The following is a 12,964-nucleotide window of genomic DNA, read 5'->3' as shown; positions in this document are numbered from 1 at the left end:
CCATATCACTTTTATTCAATATTGCTCTATCTTCTTTTCATGATTAATTCTTGGTATTTATCTAAATTTATCTTCATTTTAGAGTGTTAAAAAGAAGTTCAGGGACTTCCCTGGTGATGCAGTGGTTAAGAATCTGCCTGCCAATGCAGGGGACATGGGTTTGAGCCCTGGTCCGGGAAGATCCCACATGCCATGGAGCAACTAAGCCTGTGGGCCACAACTACTGAGCCTGCGCTTGCTCTAGAGCCGCGAGCCACAACTACTGAAGCCTGTGTGCCTAGAGCCTGTGCTCCACGACTAGAGAAGCCACTGCAATGAGAAGCCCACGCACCACAACAAAGAGTAGCCCCCGCTCTCCACAACTAGAGAAAGCCCATGGGCAGCAGTGAAGACCCAACGCAGCCATACATACATACATACATACACACATACATACATACATACATACATAAATTTATTTTTTTAAAAAAAGAAGTTCAATGGGATGTTTTTCAAATTCATTACCTTCCTAAAAGGTAATGAACCAAAAGGCAGGATTGTCATAACTTTAATAGTGATGTACTTGATTCAAGCAATCATTACTTGGGCATGTTTGAGAAGCAGAATATTAGCTCTCCAGTTCCCAAATCCCAAATCTTGACTTAGTAGGAATCAGCCCAAATTTGGGAAAGAATTTTAATCACTGGCTTCAAGCAAACATACATAAGCTGCAATTGTCCTGTCCCCCCTGTATCCTGAAGGATTTTTACAGATGGGGGTCAAATTGTAATTGTGTCTTTCTCTATAAGGTATTGATGAGGATATGTGCATCCTTTGTATACGAGAAGTTAGCCCAACTTACCCACAGTTGATAGGCATATTTCCACTTTGAGTTATTTAGAGCAAGGAGGAATATTTTCTGCTCAACCATTTAGCTATCTCCTCAAGTTTCCCACAAGAGGAAAATACATGGCTTAAAGGAAAGTCAGAGTCTGACTTGATGAAAACTCTCAGTGGATGGAATCTATGAACATAATCTTAATGCACCAGGCTCAAATACAGTATTTAATTACTTTTTCTCTACCTCAACATCCCTAAGGATTCTCACATATTCCTCATCCATAAAGCTGGCTAGAATTCTCAGTGTGGGAGAGAAGAGAGTTGGGGAGGGAGTCTCTCACCTAAGAAGCAACATCAGAACATCAGGAGGATGTGTGGCATTTTCCTACCATGTTATTCTGATCAAGCATCCCCATGATAGGCTGATTCCCAGCCTTCTGTTGAGAATACCCCTGTCACAGAAAGAGGTTTTATTCCAATGGAGCACTGGATATAGGGTTCCCTTAGAGACACTGATTTCTGAGATTGAACAGAAATGCATATGAATAGATTACTATTAAGAGAGTTATTGATACTTTGAAGTATTCTGAGAGAGACTCTCCTGATATGATGAAAACACTTTACCCTTGACACTATGGTGTAAAGAGGTAAGTATTCCACTTCAAAAATAAAGAAAATGGGGTTCTTTGGGGGTGTTTTAAGCATAACTACTCTCATTAAAGTATCACAGCCAAAGCCTTCCTTCTTTTATTTTACTCACATGGCCTAAGTAAGGTAAGTTTGTCCCCCATCCCATCCATTTAGTCACTCATACTGGCAAAGCAAGTGTTTCACTTAGCCTTCTTTCTTCTTATACCTTTTTACGAATCCCCCAAAGGGAGACTATCTTAAGTATAATTAGAGTCATGCCTGGAACACTGCACTTTCTTTGTTCTAAATTTTACGAACCAAGTGTTAGGTGAAGTTATCTTGAGTAAAAAATTAATAAACAGAAACCTCATTTAAACAGAGTTGGGAGACCAGAAGGGGGAGCTCTCACGCTTTGTGAAGATAACAGCCCAACAGGAAGAAGAAAGATTCCTCTTTTCTGACAACAAATCAGCCAATGAAAAGTGGACTCTGTGTTTACTATAGCCCTCTCAACTTCCTTTTTCCTCTCTGTAAAAGAGTTCTTCTCTTACTGTACAGGGGGATTTCTTGTGGCTTACCAATTTGGCAGACACCAAATTGCAATTCTCTGCTAATCCTAAAAAAAAACAACACATTTTTTGACTAGAGAAATAACTGGCAGTCTATTTGTTTTAGGTCAATACTTGTTCTTTGAGATTCAAATAAAATTTGGTTTGAACAAAATGCAACATGTCTCCAAAATGTCTCCAATAATCCTGTGGACTGCTAGAACCTTAATGTCACAGCTGTCACTTAGAGCACCTCAATCTGTCTCCAGATTGGCTCTGTCCCAAAGCTGCTACTAAGACTCCTCAGAACCCCCACACAGTGCTAGTGACTCTTTATTTACCTCCATTCTTTAGAGCAGTGGTTCTCACAGTGTGGTCCCGGGACCAGTGGCATCAACATTACCTGGGAATTTGTTAGAAATGCAAATTCTTGGGCCCTCATTGAGACTTATGAGTCAGAATCCTTGGGGGCAGAGCCCAGCAATCTGTGTTTTAACGAACCTTAATTGATTGTGATGCTCACTAAAATCTGACAGGCTGTGCTTTACAGCAGAACTGCTCAAAATGTGGTCCATATATCTGCAGTATCAGATGAACTGGGGGCTTGTTAAATTTCAAAATCTCTGGCCACACTCTAAATTTACCAAATCAGAATCTCAGAATTCTGGTTTACAAGCTTTCCAGATGATGTTCATGCTTGCTAAAGTTTGAGAAGCACAAATTTAAAGCACTCGTGGGACTCCTCATCTAGTCTCTTTTTAGCACAAGAACAGAGGGGCTGGAGACCTAGTAATACAGTTCTTTTACACTTATCCCCTTTTCTCTCCTTCCAAATGCATACAGGTGCTGCTAAAATTCTTGATGTGATGGTTCAAACACTACTAGGACTTGCTGCTAGCCTAGCCTATCCTGACAGATCATTTCTTCACACAAAGGAATATTTCTCTCAAGAGGCCCATCACATCCCCAAGGATTCTATGGCGGCAAAGGAGGCTTTGCCTGCACAGAGCACAAAGAAAGAGAAAAAAAAAAAAAATAGGCACTAGAGAGACTGAGTTTGTCAAACTGCACACAGTTGCACTGATTAAGTCTCAGCACTGACAACCAGAAATGCCTTGTTACAAATTGAAGGATAGATGAAATATTCAGAAAGGAATTACCATATGTGAATATGCTGGGTTTGGTTTGACTTTGTAAATTGTATTGTATTTTATTTGATAGGATGGCAAATTTTCAACAGAAAGAGAAAATATACAAATGATAAGATGCAAAAAAAGAATACACTTTGTCTCCAATTTTTCTCTCCATAAAGGCACAAAGTGGAAGCAGTGGATTCAAAGTTAACACAGGAGGCCTTGCACACAATGGCAGTACAGAATATTGATTTGCAATGCTGGGAGGGCTGCTGCTAGAGAAGGCATCAGATAACCAATGGAAAAGATGAAGCAAGAAGACAAACCACTCATTAAATAAAAGGCCATTCAAAGATTGGGATTGGGTCAGCATGGAGAATTTCAGTTCTCACACTCAGTTTAATGATAAGGTTATTGCAAGTCATTTCCTAGTACTTAATTTCTGTCACAATAACCTCATAGTCAGCTTCATAGATAGCTAATAGAAATATCCCATCATTTAGCTATTATAAAGGTTCTAAGAGAACTTGGAGAAAATCTGCCAAATCAAACAATATTTTGTATAGCCAATCACCTGGAGAACATGTACATTTGGGCACCGGTTTGACTATTACACTGTAGGTCTTAGTTTTAACTGTTTCTGAGTTCCTCCAGCAGAATTCTGTGCACACATTAGGCGTATAATAAATAACCAAAAAGTAAGCTAGTATTATCTGATGTTTATTCAAGTGTTTAAATATATATATCTATATATTCAATGAAAAGAAGTAGAAGTTTTCTAAATTTACTCCTGTCAGTACTTTATCAAGCTATTTCCTTGATTCCTTGCCCCATTCTTTTCCACATTGCATAATGTTTCTCTAACATTGTTCAGGACCTATTTCTTTATGCATGAAAGAAATTCTTTATTACATTTAATGTGATTTAGGAAAGCAACAGTGTTTCTTGCAGCACATGATAGTAGAGTCTGTGGCCTAAGTATATGCAATCTGTTTTTATTAGCACAGTAATTTGATTATTTGGGGTATAGGAATGACTAAAATTTTCATAATTCAAAGAAATAAGGCAAAGATGGCCAATTAGGATACACAAATTATTTTTCTAGAACTCAAAAGAGACAGGAATTATTAAAAGCAACCATAACAGCGAAATCAACTGCTAATGACCAGATGATGGAATGACAGACCATAAATACGTGCTAGGCATACTACAGCCTACAAAATATGTGCGCTCTCTCTTTTTCTTTCTTTTTGATAGTTTGTACAGGAAGACCTTTACAAACCTTTCTGTTAAAATATACATCATTAATTCAGTTTCCCCTGAACCCCAGATTCAGCTCGTGAGAGCAGCAACTTCTTATGCCATTGACAGAGAACTGAAAAGGAGAACACAGAAAAAGGGGAAAAGTCACAGAAATATCTTACAATTTGTCAAAAAATGATGATGGGTATCCACTTTTTAATCCATCTCCCCTAAAAAATATTGCTTAAGGGCCTAGGATTAACATTCATTATTATACACTGGGCTTTATAACGTAACACTTAGAAAGCTCTTACTTAGAGATAGTGGGACATTTATTGTGACTTGTCAAAGCTCAGAACTCTTCAGGAAATGATTTCCACTTACAGATACATTTCATGTTGAAGAAAAACATCCTCCAAAGAAAGTTTAAAAGAGAACCCAGATGAATATTTTTTTTAGATGGGGCACAAATAAGTTCTGATTTCAACATGTTCCACATCTCCCCAGAGCTAAAAAGCTAAAGACAGTTCTACAATATCATATTTCAAAAACAGTACAGAGCTTAGCTGCTAAAGCAATAAAGCGGTTTTTGTCTCAGAAGCATACAGCATCATGAATAACATTGTCATCCAGAAACAATGACTGGTAGGCACCATTCTGTGTTGTATCTAAGCAGGCCGGCTTGATAGTGAGTTGCGAATGCCATCCTGCCCATTCCACTGAAGCTGATGTTTTGTACAGACTAGTAGAAATGTGCGATATGAGATCAATAAAGAAGTAATTAAAAGTAAAAGACTCTTAACGATTGTAAATGAAGCTGAGAACACAAACTCGGATCTCAGTAACCTGTAGTTATGACTCTAGGGCTGTGGTCTGTTAACATCTGCTTCTTGGGTAGGAATGTTTTTCTTTCAAAATAGCAGTGCTACATGAATCAACAGCTTCTAAAGGAACTATTTCATGCTATACAACCATAGGTCTCAGACTTGAAAAATCTCATTGATCTTTGGTGAAATCTCAGTTATATAAGTAGGAAGTTATTTTTAAAGTCATAGCAGATGCACAGTTCCTCCTCATTGCTCCCACATGGATGTGCACTGTTTATTCAAAATTGAGCCAAAAGCCCTGAAATAATAAAGTTAAGTAAGACTCCCTGAAAAACCTAGACAACAAATCTGTATGCAATGGATCTGTAAATATTCCTTTTAGTTTTATTATTTGGCTGCTGGCTTTTGAGCTGCCCACACTGACACACTCGCGTGCACACACACACACACCCTTCGGAGATTTGCATCAGGAGGAACATGGTTTTCATTCTGAAATTGATGGCAAGATTTTTCTTAATTTACATCATTTTTTTTACAGTCTCCTTGGTCAACCTAAAACATTAACAGATAAACTACAACCTTAACTCATCATTTTTCCATAAGAAATGTGAAGTAGGGCTTCCCTGGTGGTGCAGTGGTTGAGAGTCTGCCTGTCGATGCAGGGGACACGGGTTTGTGCCCCAGTCCAGGAAGATCCCACATGCCGCAGAGCAGCTGGTCCCGTGAGCCATGGCCTCTGAGCCTGCACGTCCGGAGCCTGTGCTCCGCAACGGGAGAGGCCACAACAGTGAGAGGCCCACGTACCACAAAAAAAAAAAAAAAAAAAAAAGTGAAGTAGTCCATGCTGTTAGAAATAATCTTTTGTCCCAAAAAATGGTAATTAATTTAGTCAAATCAGAACTCAAATTAAAAGGAATTTTTATTGCCATACTGTAGCCATGGCCTGAAGCGTTCTTTCCACTATATATATTTTTCTGTAATTTAGGGCTAAAATTTAATCACTAGTGAAAGAAGCTAAAGAAAATTTCAATTATCAGGTCTCATTGAGAAACCAAGTCTCTGACTTTATTTGGGGTATGTCAGAGATGAAACGTCAAAACCACATAGACTTATGTTTCTCCAAAGAATGTATTTATTCACTGTTGTGTCCCTAGTACCTAGAATAGTACCTAGGAAGTGTGAATAAATGAATGAATGAGGTAGTGTATCTCAGTATCAAAAGAATCTCAGTTTTTAAAGCCATAACCATCCCTCTTTTATTTCCTAGGTCAACTAGTGAGCATCCTTGCTTGGTAAGTAAAGTCATCATTATTATTCCCCACTATTAAGTTTTACATTATGTCAACTATTACTGACCTAGACATATATTTTATGATTAATAAACCCTATCCAATATTATTATTTACACCTGTTTCCATGTAGAATTACCAATACTATTATTTACCATATTTTCATGTAGAACTACCACTGTATCTTTAAGTAAGATTGAATAACTCCTTAAAATTCTCTAACACCTATATAATGCTTAGAATAAACTTCAGTCTCCTTGCCAAGGCCTACAAAGCCCTATATGATTAAGTATTTCTTTATATTTCCAACCTTATCTCCTATCGTTCCTCCTTGGCCTCTATACTGCAAATGGCAGTATAAAGGCCAAGTAGCTTGTATCAGACAAGCCAAGTAGCTTGTATCAGACTAGCCCTCCTGCTTGTAACAACTAAAAACCTTGGGGAAAAGAACTACTCTTTGAAGGCATAGAGAAGTGACAAAATCAGCATAAACTAAAGGAGATCCAATCTTTGAAAGAAGGAAACCACATTAGTGGAGACCCACATTTATATGTTTTTCCACTAATGGCACTTCCCAATCTACAACCCAGGGTGAATAGAACTCAAGTAAAACATTATTAGCTTGAGGAGTCAAAGGAGAAAATTGGAGGCGACCTAGAAACTGAGAAGGGGTAATTCTGGGAAGGAAAGAGAAGAGAAAACCCTCAAATCCACAGATAACCCCCACTCAAATCCGTAACTGACTCCTAAACTGCAGATGTGCAGGGTATTGGGGGAAAGCAACAGTTAGGAGAGAATTCAGGGAATGAACACTACAGGGCAGTCATATTTTGGAATTAGAGTTCTGCTGAGTTAGAGTGGCTTAATGAATACATCAAGATTTCCATTAAAGCTCCAGAAGGACCCCGTTTTAGGATTAAAAACTACAAACCAGGACTAAGTGGTCTACCAATAATTTAACTGCCTGATAGAAAAAAAATTACACCCTTCAGAGGAAGATAATTGAATCTAGAATCTCTATAGTGTATCAATACAATATCCAGTATGCAATCAATATGAACAGACATATGAAAATACTTAAAATTATGATCATAGTCAAGAGGAAAAAGAAAATAGTTGCTAGACAAGACAAACCAGATGTTAGAATTGATACACTTAAACTTCAGAATAATAATAATAAATATATTAGAGAATCTATAATGAAAATTGGATACAATGGGTAAAGAGGGAATTTCAGAACAGATGTGGAAACTAAAAAAATAATAAAATTTTGAAATGGGAAAAAACAACAGTGGATGAAATTCATAGTAGATTGGATATAACTGAAGAGAGGATTAGTTAACTTGAAGACAGTCAAAATAAATCATCCAAACTGAAGCATGGAGGGAAGCGTGATTGAAAAAATAATGAACAAAACCTCTGTGAACTTGGGACACATCGTGACTGGAGTCCTACAGAGAGAAATGTGAGGGAAAACAGAGCAACCAAATAGAAAGATAGACAGGTTTCAATCCAGTTTTAAACTCAGTTCAATCTGAAAATCTGGTTTCTATAGGTAGCAGTTCTCAATCTTTCCTGGAAAAAATGCTCCTTTCCACAAACATTCTCCCTTTTCCCAAGGTGATGACTAGTTGTATGCTGGAAGCAATTGGCTGACCTTGTGCAGAGAGGGATCAGGGTCCTTGAGCACACGGTCCTCTGATCTCTGGGATGATGTCCCTGTCCACCTGAATGCAGCTGCCCCTTCTGACACTCACAACTAAAGCTTGTGTTTAGTGGAATTAAGGCCTGCTGTGAGCAGGACAGAGGCTGACTGAGCCTCCCCTAAGCTCCCATTCCTACTATCTCTCAAGTATCTGCCACATTCTTCTTCCAGCCTTTTGGTCCATTGGTTCAACTCTGGCTTCTACTGCTATGATAGACTTGCCGACTCAATTCTGCTTTAATGCCACATTGGAATCCTGAGCTTCACAGCCTCCTTCCTGACCACTGAACAGTCTCACTGATATAGCCTAGCCTCCAAGATGGTACAAGTACAGCCAGAGAGGTGACCACTTTTCAAAGTCCCAAATGGGAAGCAAGATGACACTTTCTCCCTGTCCCCCAACCCTCCCTATCCTCTCCACTCCCAAATCTACTGATACTCTCTGACTTACCTTACACCCTCTGGACTTGGAGAGAGGAAATCCTTCTTGCTTTCTTGGCAACCTCTAACAAAATTCCCAGGCCAGGAAAAGGTATTATTTCTTCCTGTGGTTTATATCCTTCTCTCTGTGTAAGCACCATCTCTATCTTACAGAAGAATGCTATAAGCAGAGTCCTACAACCTTAATACCTGAGCTATTAAGAGCAGGAGGGGATAAAGAAAATTGGGAAATACTGTCTTAAGACAATTGCCTGACTATTGTTGTTTTATAACCTTATCTGTCAAAGCAGAAGGTATTTATTCTCTGTCTTTGCATTCCTTTTCCAGCAAACTCTGATCTTCTCCCTAGACATCTGGACTGCTGAAGCTGAATAGGACAAAGAGAAAGAGAGAGACAGAGACAGAGAGAAACAGAGAGAAGTACAGTGACACTTTTCAAAATATTACTATTACTCCATAACGTATTTTATTTATGACTATGCTATATGGACAGAGCTTTAAGGTAGAAATACATTTCAGGATAAATTTACTAGTCATATGAGTCTTGAGGCCCCTTGCATTTCAGATAGAATTCCTTAGCATGAGATTCTCAGATTAGTGAAGGGTGTAGCTCTGGTCACAAGCCTCACGATAATGCTTTATGGAAGTCAAACTCCTATTTTTCCCAACTCTCTGAGCCTGAGTCACCATATCGAATTTAAGCTTCTCAGGATGAAAGTAAGAATAATTTGGAGAAAATACTATCTAAGCCCAGAAATTTCCTGGTAGATTCTTTTCTCTGTCATTAACTATTGCCTCTTCTGGATCATTATAAACTGCATCAGATTCCATTCATATCAAGCTTTCAATTATGGGTCAAATTATTATGATTGTTTTTAATCCCCAAGTAGGTGCTTATTATTTAAGGAATTCTCACTCTTTTTTTTAATTAATTAATTTTATTTTTGGCTGCATTGGGTCTTCGTTGCTGTGTGCGGGCTCTTCTCTGGTTGCAGCGAGCAGGGGCTACTCTTCGTTGCAGAGCGCGGGCTTCTCATTGCAGTGGCTTCTCTTGTTGCGGAGCACAGGCTCTAGGCGTGAGGGCTTCAATAGTTGTGGCGCATGGGCTAAGCAGTTGTGGTGCACTGGCTTAGTTGCTCCAAGGCATGTGGGATCCTCCCGGACCATGGCTCGAACCCGTGTCCCCTGCATTGGCAGGTGGATTCTTAACCACTGTGCCACCAGGGAAGCCCTCACTCTTCTTTTAAAAACGTGTTCTCAATTGAATCTAGTGATAAATTTCCAAGTTTGTGGTAATTGGCAAAAAAGGTTTAGCATAATGATTGATGGCATACTCATCTAGAGACAGGTGTTCATGGGATTTAATTCAAACAGGAAAGTTTTTAGACTTCCACATTTTGATTATCTCTTTCTCTCACACACACACACACACAAACACACACACACACACACACACAGAGTAAATCCCCTCAGGAGCAGTGAATTTCAGATGTGTTGTCTGCTGGTATATTAATGACACTGGTGGGCATCAATGAGTCACATAAGGGCTGCAACAGATTCCTGTCTTTCCTTAAATGTCTTATTCTAATTTACATCAATATAGCAAGCTAGAAAACAACTCATGCGTATAGACCTTAGTCTGATGTAGCAGCTGAGTTTTATGTATCTAACTAAAGTCCTAAATATTTAATATACAGGGTTCTTTCAAATTTCAGAAGAAATATGAAGGCAGTGCTCCTGAAATTCCACAAGCTAGTCTTTCATTTTAAATCCAAACGTGAAGGGTTATGGTTCAAATGACTTCAAGTTAGCATTAGATGGTTCAGAAGAAATGAAACCATTCCAAAGAAAATCACACTTTTTTCTGGAAAGAGGAGATTTTTAAATGTGTATTTTATTTTCTACACAGTAGCCATAATATTTCCTGTGATCAGAAAAGCATGATATAAAGCTAAATAGCACCATGAAAAACAGTCTTTCCTGAGGTGTAATGTCTTTTACTGGACAAATTAGAAAATATCAGAAATCTTTTTCTATAATAAAAATATGAATACTATATTATTGTGAAAAAACAGCACAGCTAGGGCTTCCCTGGTGGCACAGTGGTTGAGAGTCCGCCTGCCGATGCAGGGGACGCGGGTTCTTGCCCCAGTCCGGGAAGATCCCACATGCCGCGGAGCGGCTGGGCCCGTGAGCCATGGCCGCTGAGCCTGCACGTCCGGAGCCTGCGCTCTGCAACAGGAGAGGCCACAACAGTGAGAGGCCCACGTACTGCAAAAAAAAAAACAAAACAAAACAGCACAGCTTCTCTCTTCCTTAAGCTTTCACATCTATCACAATGTGTAGTCTACCTCCATATGCTTGCTTTTATAATAACAGAGTATAAAAAAATATTCACTGAACAAGTGCAGTAGGTTTAGCTGTAAAAATTGCCTAGGTCAAAAAAAAAAAGAAAGCAGGACAAGTTGCAACCTCACCAAAATACCTATATATATATTACTTCTTTGGTCTCTTAACTCTGTCTACCTAGAAAACCAAATGTCCCAAAGTTTACATGAGAAAAGTATTTTGAAACTGTTTAGAATTATTTAATGAAAAGATTCATGTCTCAAGGTAGCAGGGACTGATTAGGCATAAAAAGTGGCAGAAGATAGCCAGCTTCCTTCTTCTCAGAAGATTATCAGAGTACAGTGCCTGAGGGATCCACTAAAGCATGCAAAAATGAGATTTAGGTAACATCAAGCCTATCTATTCAGCTAATATCAGCGTATTCAGGCAGGAGAAGCAGTAACATTCTACTGTTTAAAAAAAGGAAACACTCTTTACATTATTAGAAGCTCACATCTTACAAACAATACAGGAACTAGTTTTCCAACATTTTTCTTAAATCACACTTAAGGCACTGAATCCTACAAATAAGTCTAATTAGCATAAAAGGAACATATTTTAATGACATTTTTAATATAAAACAGCACTGAAATCTGAGGCCTAGCCAGACATGGACTTAAAATTGACTAAACTGTTTCAAATGCTATGTCTTTAAATTAATTTATGTTGAACACAGTGGGTACCAGAGTCAATTCTGGTTGCTATGGCAACAGACACTGAAAATTTAAAGATGTAGCAGCAGGCCCAATTCCCTGCAAAGAGGGCTATTTTACATTAAAATTACATACCACCACAACAGTTTGGATGAAACATGTTAAACAGATACACATGCAAGCCATCTTTTTTTAAGACAATTTAATTAGTGTATGTGAGATACCATGTTTATCATTTTCACTTATTTCCTCCTAGCTAGATTTAAAGGGTGAATTAGAATCTAAATTTTAGAAAGCAAGCAACTAATTATCAAAATGCCTCACTAGGGAAAGGAAAGATATCTAAACTAACCATGTAATAAAAACACCATAGAGTATCAATCTATAATATTTGCTTTGCAAATGGATATTTGGCTGGTGGGCCATTCTCATACAGTAGAAACTTAAAAAAACAACAAAAGAGGGACATGCATTCACACGAATCACTGAATTTTTTAGCTTGATAAAATGCATTATGTTTTTTCTAAAGAGTCTTTTAATTGGCTGTAAGATTGCTGGATTTGAAAACAATTGTTTTGTGTCATTCCAATACAGTTTTTATGAGGTCAAGGCTCATCAATTGTACCAAACAAACATAATCATGTAGCCCTCAAAACAGTCACCTTGTGTATATAAATCAAATGGAGGGAAACGAGATGTTGAGGGGCCACCAATCAAGGCGTGCCGAAGAGGAGAGAAATGTGGAGGTCTTGGGAAGTGGCAATCCTCCCTGTGTCTCCTTCCATTGGAGCACGAAGGGCAAGGGAAATGATTGCTGCATTATGGTTAAATGCACATCATGATAGCCCAGTTTCCCAATCTGCCTTTAAAAACATTCACATAGACATACTTTTTTTGGATTAGCCGTTTTCTTATTGCTTAGTCTACTAAAGTGTAATTACTAAAGTGTAATACTACTCTTGAGACACTGGTTAAAATTAGTTCCCTTTGGGGTGTCCCTGATGCCAAGAATTAATTTCATTTGAAATACAAAGACTTCCTTTTTGTGTGTTCATTTTATAATTTTAAAATTAGATTATTTAATCAAGTTTCATGTTTTCAAATCTTGTTTGAAGAAGGAAAAGGAGATGAGGAAGATTATAGAAAGGAAAGTATTACTTCTCTCTCCTCAAATAGGTCCCCTATACTAAATATTTTCCTAACTACAAGAAATCTAAGTCTATGAAAGATCTTAAGAGTCTAAGGAATATTTATTCAATTTGTTGGCCCTACTTTTTACAGTTTAGAGG

Source organism: Leucopleurus acutus (assembly GCF_964270905.1).
Source record: "Leucopleurus acutus genome assembly, chromosome: 3".
Lineage (NCBI taxonomy): Eukaryota > Metazoa > Chordata > Mammalia > Artiodactyla > Delphinidae > Leucopleurus > Leucopleurus acutus.
This window is presented reverse-complemented; position numbering follows the sequence as displayed.